This window comes from Zonotrichia albicollis, chromosome Z, assembly GCF_047830755.1.
Source record: "Zonotrichia albicollis isolate bZonAlb1 chromosome Z, bZonAlb1.hap1, whole genome shotgun sequence".
Classification (NCBI taxonomy): Eukaryota; Metazoa; Chordata; class Aves; order Passeriformes; family Passerellidae; genus Zonotrichia; species Zonotrichia albicollis.
In genome coordinates this window covers 3268811-3280991 of record NC_133860.1, presented here as the reverse complement: position 1 = coordinate 3280991, position 12181 = coordinate 3268811, and the positions used below count along the sequence as shown (strand labels likewise).

General features: G+C 35.5%; 1 long non-coding RNA gene across 1 annotated transcript in view; it reads right to left on the bottom strand.

Moving 5' to 3' along the window:
* Window positions 1-3289: 3289 nt before the first annotated feature.
* LOC141727218 (uncharacterized) overlaps window positions 3290-12181 on the bottom strand; it is a 107305-nt gene continuing 98413 nt past the window's right edge. The window contains exon 4 of the long non-coding RNA XR_012578264.1: window positions 3290-8135. This is a non-coding gene — a long non-coding RNA (uncharacterized LOC141727218). The remainder of the gene's footprint in view (window positions 8136-12181) is intronic.

Below are 12181 nucleotides of genomic sequence, written 5' to 3'. Positions count from 1 at the left end.
GGCTCCAGTATAGCAAGGGAAAGGAAATTCAGAGAAGAAAAAGAGATATGGCAGTGTAACATCCCTGTGTTGCTGTGGTAAATAAAAATCACACTGATTGTATCGTATCAAGATTGCATTTAATCACTACCAGTTAGCTGACTGGCCTTTCAGAGCTACCACTATCATATGAAATGATGGTGGAAAATAATTCAAATTCTAATATTTAAACTCATAGTTTAAAATAGTGAGAAATACTGTTGCTCTACAAACATTTCTGGATTAGAATTTGTCAGTTTATAATCTGAAGAAAGAATCATCCCAACATGTAGAAATATCCCTGTTGAATAAGAGAATGGAGTAAAAGAAAGGAATAAAGGATTTATGCTCAAATTTTTGGCAAGTCTATATTAGCAGAAGTTAGGATTTGGCAACAAGGATTTACTGTCACACTGAAAATCAAAATATGGGCTCCAGGAGTGCCATCTCTTGCTTCAGCATTTATTGTGCTGATATTTTGCTTGTCCTGTGAGAACTAGGCGACCTAAGTGAACTCCAGACAGCTGATTTTCCCTTTGTAATTTTCTTTTGAGAAAACTTTTCCCTTCATGTTTGTGTGCAGTGTTATCTTTTCCTCCTGTTATGACCCGCGAGTGAGGCAGAGTAGCTCAGGTTCCTCATAATATATCCGTGGGGCAAATTAAAGTGAAAAAAACCTGAGTGACTTTATGTGTATAAGGCAGATTTATACAAAATTAAAGAAGTCATGCAGCCATTTTGATTCCTTTCTGTAAATGTGTAAAATGTCACATAGAAAATACATAAGGAAAAGAAAGAAAAAGAGAGATAAAAGTATATAATGGAGAAGAAGGCATCACAACCCATGAATCCAGTAACTTGATTGCTGCAACTTTAATGTCTGTGATCAGAGTAATGGCTGCAGTCTTGACCATCTGGGTGTGGGGGCCCACAAAATAGTTTTTCAGGTTTCTCAAGTACATTCAAGTTAGCATGGCAATGCCTGGATCCCTCCCTAGGGGGGCAATTCCTCATGTCTGATGCAATGTTATGGAGTATGCAAAATATACTAATGTAAAGTTTCCAGAAGGGTTGGGGGGAGGGGGGTGGTGCACTAGCTCTAGGCTCCTTGGTGGGCCTTAAACTTCTCTAGGTATGTGCCTTCAGTTTGACCCCTGAGCAAATGTGCCTTACCGTGAGAACGGGAGAGTGGGCATTCAAAAAGCACTGCTCTGCATGTGGAGGATGTGCTTCCCACCATCCCTTCTCCTTGTTTGGTCTGAAAACAGTTTGTTTAAGATATACCTTTCCCAATTGTCCTGGGTGCAATCAATAACAGAGCTACCTAGGCAATTTTCATGTTGCCACGCCTCCCAGGCATCCCATCTAGTGTCTCATTCCACCCCTGCTCTGCCCCCCAAACTTTTCCATTTGTCCAGTCAACTAGAACTTCAGTGGAATGAGATTCAGCCAGTACTCAGTACTACAGCACAAGGACAAAATTCACGGTCCTAAAACTATTTGATATTTGCACTGAGTTTAGGGCAACAAAACTTCAAAGTTAAGCTGACCTAACGCCTAGGAATACACTGGGACTAAGGAGTGTGCATGTGCAATGTGAGAGCACAGCTCTTACCAAGTTCTACAGGCTGTTGCGAGTTTTATGTCCTTCAATTTTGATGAGGTTGATTGATGTAGAAGCAGAATTTGGCTTCCATTGTTTATCTCATGAAGCTGTCTGCCAAAAGAAATGACTGAAACTGTATGTTATTAATAACAAAGCCTCAAAACTTCACACTAAGCTCTACAAAAGCTCAAAGTTTTGAATCTCATAAAAAAATCAATTGATTTTTCTTCATGTCATCACTTCCTATTTTTCTATTTCTTTGCAAGAAATAGAAGAACATTCTATTTAATTAAAAAATAAAAAAGGAAATAATCTAAAGAAATTTTACAGAACAAAGAGGTTCACCTTATGGACTTATGTGTGAATCCAAAACGCAACATACTAATATTCAACTTAGATTAGTCAGGAGTACGTGCCCTGTTGTGAGTTACTGGTCAATTTTACATTTCCTGTCAAGATTATGAAATGGAATTGTACCTTGGGCGCTGATAGCTGAGATTTTCCATTGCTAATTAGTAATGGAAGTTTTGAATCCCAGCTCATTTTGTCATGATGTTCATATTATGCAGGCCCACAAATTTTGCTGCAGTCATCAGTTTGACACAGTACCTGTAATTCTGCTTAGACAGAATAATAATTTGTGTCTCTACACTAATGTGAATGCAATGTGATTTCATCCAGTCATTCACAAATATATTTTTCTGAATTGCACTCTTGCCTTTTATAGGCCTCCAGCCTCTGGTGATTAGACAACATGCAAAATTCAGGCATTTTCCTAAGTTGCAAGTGTTTGATCTCTGGAAACAAAAAATTATATCAAAATCCTAACTCTGTTTGCCTCACCTCTCCAAATTCAAGGCAAACTTTCTGAAACATGTAAGGTATAAAGTAGTTCTAGTTTCCAAGACCTTTAGAGAAAAAACATAACTCATTTTCCAAATGCAAGAACTGGGAGGCAGCTTCTGGAATGTTTAGTCTTTGTATATCGTTCTCTGCTTACTCAGACTCATTTTGGGGGTTTGCTTTACATCATTTTAGCAAAGAAGGTTTTAATCAGATGGGATGTTAGGCCCAGTTGATTAATTATTCTGTTATAGAGGCAGGATTGTACAGGGGTTTAATGCTAAGAGTCATCGTCCCTAGTCCTATCTCCTGCCATCATCTGTCAGATTATGCTTCATTACTAGTCCATTCATTTTCCAGACTGCTCAGACAAATAAGGAGCCTGGTTGTCAAAAAAGTGTTTTTCATTTTTGCCAATTATGGAATAAAGAACTAACAAAAGATGATAATTTTGTCTCCTCTATGGTATGATAATAAAAAAGACAGATCCTGCAATTCCCACTTGGAAACAATTCCATAGAGTGCATAAATTAATACACTGAGATTTGGTGGATCCTTAGTGGCCTTAGAAAAATGTGTATGAAGAAAAGTGAGGATGGTGGTTTGTTTTTTTATTTAAAATTTGTCTAACATTGTTTCATGAGTAAACATTGTTGGGGGAAGAATTGCAGTATCTCATCCAGAAATGCACAAGTTTTGTCGTCACAAATTCAAATAATGATAACAGAATCATGTTGAAATTGTGAATAAAATTCTTCTTCCATTCTTCTTCCATAACAAAAAAAAAAAAAAAAAGAAAATAAATTACCTACCTTACAGAACAAGGATAGTTTATTAAAAGTCCTTATTTTAAATGCTTGCAAGTGGGTTTTGTTGTCTTTGCATTTCCTTCTTACTGGATAATTTCTTCAAATATCTGCTAAAGGATGGTTATTATTATTGCAAGTATTTCCTGAAAGAATGTTTAGATGATGAAGTTTCAACAATTGTAAAAAAATTGTTGATTTTTTACTGTTTCTAGCACACAACATAGCAATATTGTAAGTTACAATGGTACATATAGAAATATACGTGTTTTCTTTCAGTTAGTCGTCTGCTTGACTGCCTGTTTTCCAACAGCACACTTCTTGATATGAAGAACAATACTAATGCTAAAGAAAACCAGGCTACTTATTCATGTTAAAGAAAAATTCAGTTGGAAAAGATTATCACAAAGAACATTAGGCTCCCTTTAGTGCCTATCTGCTTCTTGATTCTGAAAATAAAAGCTAGAAAATTGAATGCTCTCTTTGTAGAGATGAGATTTCAAAATTGCAAGCCTAGCACACTTTAAAGCATTGAGCATCTGGAAGTCCTGTTTACCTCAGATGTTTTTGTTCTGATATCACTGAAGACTACATTTTAGATATTACAAGAATAACCAAACTGCAATTTAGTTATCAAAATCATGTCAGAACACAAAGCAAGCCAAGTGACAAAAGGGTTATCTGTTATCCAGTTACCTGGATTGTTCTAAATTTGGAACAATTTTTCCTTTTTAGTTTCACAACTATATTGTTTCTATGAACAGGGGGATTTCAGAAAGAAAGATTAGCACTTCCCAATATTCCTTAAAGGAAAATCTCTTTAATAATTAAAAATTCTGGGGTTAGACTCTTTCTTTGCCCAGCTTTTTGCCACAAAAAGTGATAAAATTCATTAATTTGCTTTATATTATCTTTTTAAAAGTACTAAATGTTTTTACAATTTTTTTTCAAACTTTCTAAATTAGGAAAATATGGGAGCAGGAAACATGGCATTAAATTTCCTTTTTACGATATTTGATGAACATTATTTTCAAATCTTGTTTTTCCAAAGTGTTTTGGTTGGTTGGGTTTTCCTGGACAAGATCTTCACAGTTTTAAATCATAGCAGGTATTAGAGTGCAGATTTTCTTCCCTTGTACCTCCTGGCCTTTGCTGTCTGAATTGTGGCATCAACAGCACAAAGACAATAATTTGAGGTATTTAAGCAGACAAAACCATGCAAAATGTGGTTATGAAGGAAACAGAGTAGAGAGCCAAAGGCACTGGGAAGGAGTGATGGGAGATCAGTTTTCTATGTAAGGACTACCTGAGAAAGAGGAGAGATGTACTGGTGAGATTCCCACAGGGCAACATTTCACAAAGAAATACATGATCAAATTTGTCAAAAGCAATTGAACAACTATGGATGAAGACAGACTAGATGTCCTGAGGGAGAAAAAGACCTTGACAAAGGGAAATATAGCAAAATGCCTGTGTGTGGGCATTATGAGAAATCCAAAAAGGGACTTAACGGAAGAGTGGTCCTTCCTGGTTGCAACAGATGAATAGGTGCAGTAACTAGGGTGAGAAAGGAAAGAAGCAACAAAGGACAAGAGAATGAAAAAGGAGAATGAGGTTATTACAGGGCAAATGAAAAAGAAGGTAAGGAGCAATAAGGGAAGAAATTTCTGATCACTTAGGGGTTGATGTGCTGCTCTTCTGGAGCCACTCATGTCTTGAACAAGGGAGAGACATTGTCTGAAGATAAGGAACTGATAGTTATGGAGTTGGTATCTTCAGGAAAAATCAGAATAAAAAGATGAATCATGGATATAAATTCTGTAATAAGTTATTGTGCCTGAGACAGGATGAATCAGGACAATCTTAGGGGACTTGTTATTTTACCGTGTTCCATAAGAGTAGAGCCCCACAAGAAAAAATAGCACCACCTTAATTTTTATGGCCTTTGGATAAACAGAAAAGAGCTCTAATGTCTGCTTCATTCATGCCAATGCATTCATCAAATAATGAGTATTATGGGTATTAATGCTGAAATCTTGGCAGAGGAAAACACTGTGTGCCTTCACAAGAGTGAGACAAAATACTATAGGTTAGATATGACTGGCACTATGAATGGTTAGAATTTTTTTTTTCCTCATTTTCTGTGCAGATCCCACAAAAGTTGGTGATGCTCCCAAGAGCAGCTCACATTTATAAGCTCATTAATTGTGACTGGACAATATGTTCTTTCGTCTCAGAAGCTCCTTCAGAAGAGCAGAAAGGAAACTTTCATGCTCCTCTCCACTCCATCCTACAGACACTCAGGCTTCATCTCTCATGCTATCTTCTAACACTGGGAATCTAGGCCATTCTGAAATGGTGTTAAAAAAGCAGATGAACAAAAAAAGCCAATGAGAATTCTTCTTTTACTTTTTAAATAGCTAAAAACATAGAAAAGGTTTTATAACAGGATCAGGTACTTCTCTACCTTCCAGACTGTTTTCCATAAATATGCATCTAACTCATCGTTCAGCACAGAAAATAATAGAATTTCTATGATTTAGTAACAGTGAAAACACTAAAGAACACTTCAAAGTATTGTGGATATAATAATTTGTGTAATAAATATTTGTGTTCATTTTGCATGGTATGGGTGCAAATTATTATATCTATTCATAAGGCACCAGGGCTACAAAATCAGTGATCCAGAATATGGGATTTTTTGACAATGTACTGAGTGCCTGATTTTTCATTTGGCATTTATTTTCTTGCACCTGTTTAGCATTTAGGTTCTTTTACCTCTTCATTATAATCTCCATATCTTTTTAATGTACATTTTACTGCTCCATTCACTGGCTGTAACTCAGCATCAAATCAGAACTGGGTTAAATATGAACTAGTTGGAAAGAATTTCCATAAACATGTCACATAACAAGGTTTCCATCCTGATTACTTTTAACTTGAAGACATAACAGTAGCAACTAAACAGTGAACACAGCGTAATGTCCCTTTAAAAAGAAATAAGTATGCAATTGTTTCTTTCAGATTCACCATACAAACAGTGAATACAGGTCATTCTAAACTGTGAATTTCAAAGAATTTACTTATCATCTTTGGAAGTACCATTTCACAAAAACTGAAATTTTTATCATTATAAATATCTTTCTTCCCAAGCCAGTTTTTAGTTTCTATATACAGCCGCATGAATCAGAGCAATTGTAACTGAACAAAAAATTATCAAAGAATTGGTAAAGATGTTATTCAAAATAGCAGGCATAGCAGCTAAGGAATTCTGCAGATTGATAAAATTGGGTTAGAAAGACAGAGGAAGTTTGCATAAATGAAAATAAGAGGTTTTATAGAAACACAGAGGCATTTCTTCCTACTCTTTGTTTAGAGGAAGGGATTATGTTCGCTTATTTTCTGCATAGGATTGATAGAATTTTAGGAAGAATAGAAGAGAAAAAGACTGCACCAAAGTTAACCTGGTTATTGGAAGGGATATACAAGGGTGTCTCAAAAAGGAAGAGAGGATTTAGTGAAAAATATTTTCATATTCACTTGAATCTACACAGAGTATTTGCAAATGTCAGTCTCTAACTACACATATAAACAACACATTTGGAGATAGAGTGTCATATTAGTTCATATTCTTTCCTCTGATCAGAAACACCCTTTATTCCACATGAGTTTATGTTTCAGTGACGATACAGAATACTTAAAACTTATTAACAATCCCTCCAAAGCTATTTAAATGAAAGCATTTTTAAGCCATTCTTTAACACAAGGATGACATAGGAGACAAATCGGATGAGCACTTAATGGCTTCAATACTGTCAAACTATTTTGTGAGACTAATGTTGCTGCATTGACTCTACAGTTTTTTTATGATAATATATAAGCGCAGCTTTAATAGGCAATTTTATTAGCAGAAGAGGATTTTCTCACTGTAGAAAAACCCCAAATGTCTTCTTTTTGCCAATCACAGTACTTTTTTTCTTAAAACTACATGAAGGTCTGTGTTTTGCTACTCATCTCCCACTGAAAAATTTAAGATTCTCTGCCTATTCAAAGTTATATCGTTAGAAATTCAGTAACCACAGATGGAATAAAAACCATAGTGCAGTAATGATGTTATCAAATCATGAAGTTTTTCTTTCAGAAATTTCTTCAAGCTTAGTGAAGAAACTTAGAAAGTAATCCTAATCACTGGGGATTTTTTCAAAGATATTTCCTCACTCAGATAATGGCAAAAATCTCAAATTGCTAACCAAGGCAAAGACGAGCACTATAGTCTTTCACAGGAGCTTCATTTTGAGGTCCTACATATAGAGATGATTCTAAAGTATCTCAGTTGAAAAAGGAAGGTAATGTATTTTTGAAATAGACACATTTATGACATTTTGTGGCCCTTATTTTTGAAACATTGAATACAGACTGTGAGTGCTAATAATGCAATTAAACTTGTGTGTTTATATGCTAGCATACAATGCACAAACAATAGGAGAAGAGTGTATGTGATCCCTTAGCTACTCAGCAGTTTTTTAAGGATACTGCTAAACAATGCATTACAACTTTTAAAAAAAATTTTAGAGAAGTTTTTCTCCTTTTTCAGTAACTCTCCTTCTCCTCTCTCTGTTACCTCTCTTTTCCTTTCCCTATCACAGAAATCTTGATTTCTACATGAATCTGATCTCCACCTTTTCCTAGAAGACCAGGAATTTCACCGTTTCTTTTTCCTCGCAAATTTCGTCATCCATCTGTTCTAGTATTTCTTCTTCCTCCACGTCCGGAGGACTTCTGAGGCTCCCATGGAAGTAACCTTCGTTGTCATTGTCCTGCTTTTCCATAGCCTTGAGGGCAGTAGAAGTTATTCTTGCGCCCTTAGAAAGAAATGACAGAAATTCCATTACCGAAAGACTGGAGTACATATAGAAGGAAAATGGAGGAGGGAAAATAATGTCCTTATAGTGCAGGAGGATAGAAAATCACAGTTAACAGGGCTGGGAAGAGAATATTTATTTAATAGGACGCATTGGACATGAAAATATCTCCAGCTAGACATTCCAGAATGTCACTTTGGAAATGGTAAGGTATGCTAATAAAGTCTTCCTGAAAGCATTAAATCTGACCTCAAACACAGAGGTTGCCTAGAAAAATTACCTATCTCAATCTTAGAATGATAAATTGTTATTTGTCCCAGAATTATTCAGTGGGACTCAACGCAGTTTTTTTCTTGATGTATAGAGAAATGGGGAAATGGATGATCAGAAAAGATTAAGACCCTCACAAATGTTCCGTGACCTGGGTAATATTATTTTATCAATAGCTGTTGGGCAAAGTGGCTTTGAGCAGGTGAGTATTTTTGCTTTTAAAACCCTATGACTGTTGCTGACTGCAAAAGATGATTGGAAAATAATAGTGCCCAAATTTCCTTGAGGGCTGACTGTGAAGATATCATTCATACTGCAACTTCACTCAGTTTGAAGACATAGAGCTTCATAAAATTCAATATTTGTGTTAACTACAGATTTTTCTTTCTCTACATCAAAATGGTCAAAACAAAGGCATAATGTAGACTTGTTCAGATTTGGCCTGTAAATTCAGAAATCTGGAGACACTTAACTTACTAATTCATCTAGTAACATATATAGAGAGAAAAAAATAATTTATTAAATAAATTACTTGAAATCTGTCTGTATGACATCTTTTAGGGTCTTTGGCCTCTTACACAAATGTTTAAAACCAAGGAAACAAATAATTCAAACCCCATCATTGAGAGGATGGATTAGATTCCAAGAAATTCAAATTTCTTCAATTGTGTAATCTGCATTACTTAATAGAGCAGGGAGCCAATTAAGAGCAGTCCCCTATTCAGTTTAATTAGGCTAACTACAGGTGAGGGAGTCATATAGGAAAGGGAGGAGCATTCAATAGAGACTCTTTCATTTCATGTCTCTTCTACTCTGACAGAGCTAAAGAGATCTAGTTCTTGACTTTTTACCCTCTTAATTCTAGAAAGTAAACAAGTCACACATTTTATATTATTAAGACTTTGAGATTGAAAGCCCAAGGCATTCTGTCTGATGCTAAGGGGAGAAGGGAAAGGGGAAGATGGGAGGCAGCTGCTGTATTCATTCTTTCAAATCAATTACACCTCTATGATATGTATAACTCTTAATTGCAGCTTTATTATATGCTTGCATGTTCAACAAGTTCACATAGCTCTTTGCTAAGCTGACCAGAAAGAAATACTTATTTTGTGCTCTGAGCTGCATTCTAGTGCCAAATTAGAAAGTATAGCTAAAGTTGTACATTAAAAAGCTGAAAAAGATGCAAGATTGAGACAAGTGACATTTTTCCTTCAAAGGTATCCATCAAGGTATGAGTTACATTCTGGTATCATAACTCCAGTGATCATTCTTCCTATTGCAGATCTTCCACTTTACTGATATTTTTATAGGCACAGATGATCAGACTGTGGGGAGTGTACAGACAATGAAAATAAAACTAATTAAAAAAGACAAAGAAAACATAACTAGCCATATACATTAACAAAAACATAAAGAAAAAAAAATAAAAAAGAGGAAAGGTACTAAATTAATACCATATAAAAAATTAATAAATCTACACTCACACTTGAACTTTGACAAAGTCTGTTCTCCCCAGTTTATTATCATCATACTTGACAGCCTCAGAATCTACTTACACTGAGGAAGGAAAGCATTGCTTATAGGTGGGACAAAGACTCTATCACTTCAATTTAATTTCAGTGCAGAAACACTGATTAAATATTTTTTTCAGTGAAGCATTTAATCTTTTATCTTCCTGTAACTTTCATAGTTTTTACAAACAAAACATCTCATCATGTCCAAAAGTGTCTTCTCAAACAGTGGAGGTCACATAAATTCTCAGGCTCAGGAGTATTCTTCTCTGTTTACACAGCGTAGGCAGTGTGCACTCCAAAGACAAGATACATGATGGCACACACAGTGCCTGGGAGAAAAGATCAGGTTGAACACTCTGCTGTTCTTTTTTCCTTCTATTGTGACAAGTAATTCTTGCAAAACAATACACAAGGTGCAATGTTCTCATAGCATAACCTTCCCCTTCTTTTTCTTCCTATTGGCTGCATCTCTGAAAATCAGGATTCTGCACACAGCAATTTTAAATTTTAAAGTGTCAGTTGCTCCTTCTCTTTAGAGAACAGGAAAATCCCTGTTAATTACATGGAAGGTATAACTGGTATCCTAAGGAGTTCACGCAAATCCCTGCTATTAACAGTGTTCACATTCACATATCCTTTGCTCTTCTACTCGCCTTATTGACTCAGGGCTTCTTTAATGGGAGGTTGCCAATGAATTCTCAGATCATTAGCTAGCATTAAGTTATGGCTTTGAACTAGTCCTTACTTTAGACTACACGATGATTACAGCTGAAGATCAACATGAGGTAACTAAAATCATACAGGGTAGTCCAAGGCTACCAACCCTGCTCAAGTTTGAGAAGAGAAACCATATTCAAGTGTCCTATTTTACTTTCTAATAGCAGTGCTGTTGTCAACACTGAAGGCAGCTTTATGCATAATTTCAGGTTTTTTCCTTGCCTGATGAAGCTATCCATTCCCATATGCAACATTATAAATGACAATAAGAGTGTGTCTTATATTCTTGGAAAATTAAAATGCTTAGAACCTGCTTTACTACAGAAGGTCCAAAAGAACATCTATCTCCACTAACTGTTTTGAGACAGAGTAGAATAATATTTAATTTCAAAACTTACACCAAGACCTATGCTAATGTATTTTCCTCAGCTATTAAGAATCAGTATATGCCAGCATGCATCACTTTGTAACTATGCAAGGTGCAACAGAAAGTTTAAGAAAAATAAGCAAAGATTAAGTTTCAATTCAACTCTATACATAAAAGAATATATACCAGCTTAAAAAAAAATTAAAATAGTGCTTTTATGACTGATTCTCTTTTGAATCTCTCTCTAAGTAGGCCTGGGACTCTAAATAGGAATAAAGATTTTTAATCCCCAAGAAAGACCTCCAGATGCACATCAACAGCATTCAACATTCAGAGGGCAGCTGGTAAACTGGATTATATTCTTTTTGAAAAGCACTATGACAAAGTTGTTTATTCGGCAAAACAAACTGTTCTCTGTGTCCGTTAACAAGGCTGGCTTTGTGCAGCACAGACTTCTGCAGTACTGACTCCTGTTTGGAACCATTTCACACTAATTAGAAATAAGAGAAAAGGCTGTGTTCATAAACAACCCAGCTCCAGACCTCTTTCAAGCCACTCTTTCTGAAAATTAACTCGCTTGTAACCCTCTATGAATAACAGAGCTACACCAACAGGACAGGGAAAAATATATTGTTAATAATTGTCAGCTTGCTGTGCAAAATGCCAATGCAAATTGTATAGAACACTACCCAAATCATATGAAATTGCCAACTATTAAATGCTGTGCAGTTTCATCTCCTACGGCTACAACCATGGTGGGTTTTAGGTAGGAATATGTGATGAAGAAAAGAGTTATTGTCATGAAATAAATTAAAAAATTGAATGATGCACTAAACATAGATGTAGATCAGTGTATTATTTAGATATGATTATTATGGAATACTGTGCAATCCATAAAATAGGAATGAGAATATCAGAAACATTTTGCTTTTCAGGAGAGAAAAAAAGAGAGAAGGTTCTTCAGAATTTACAATACTAAAACATATGGCAAAATATTAAAAGTGAACCTGGAAATGTCATATAGGAAATGTTTTTAGTAACCAGCTAGACACTGGGGAGGCTTATTTCTAATTTCTATAGGCATCTTGCACTTTAGGTGGCATTTGCTCACAGAAGTAATCCTCCCTAAATCCATGGGGCTACTTGTGGAAGTGACAGATGTCATAAATCATGTCATA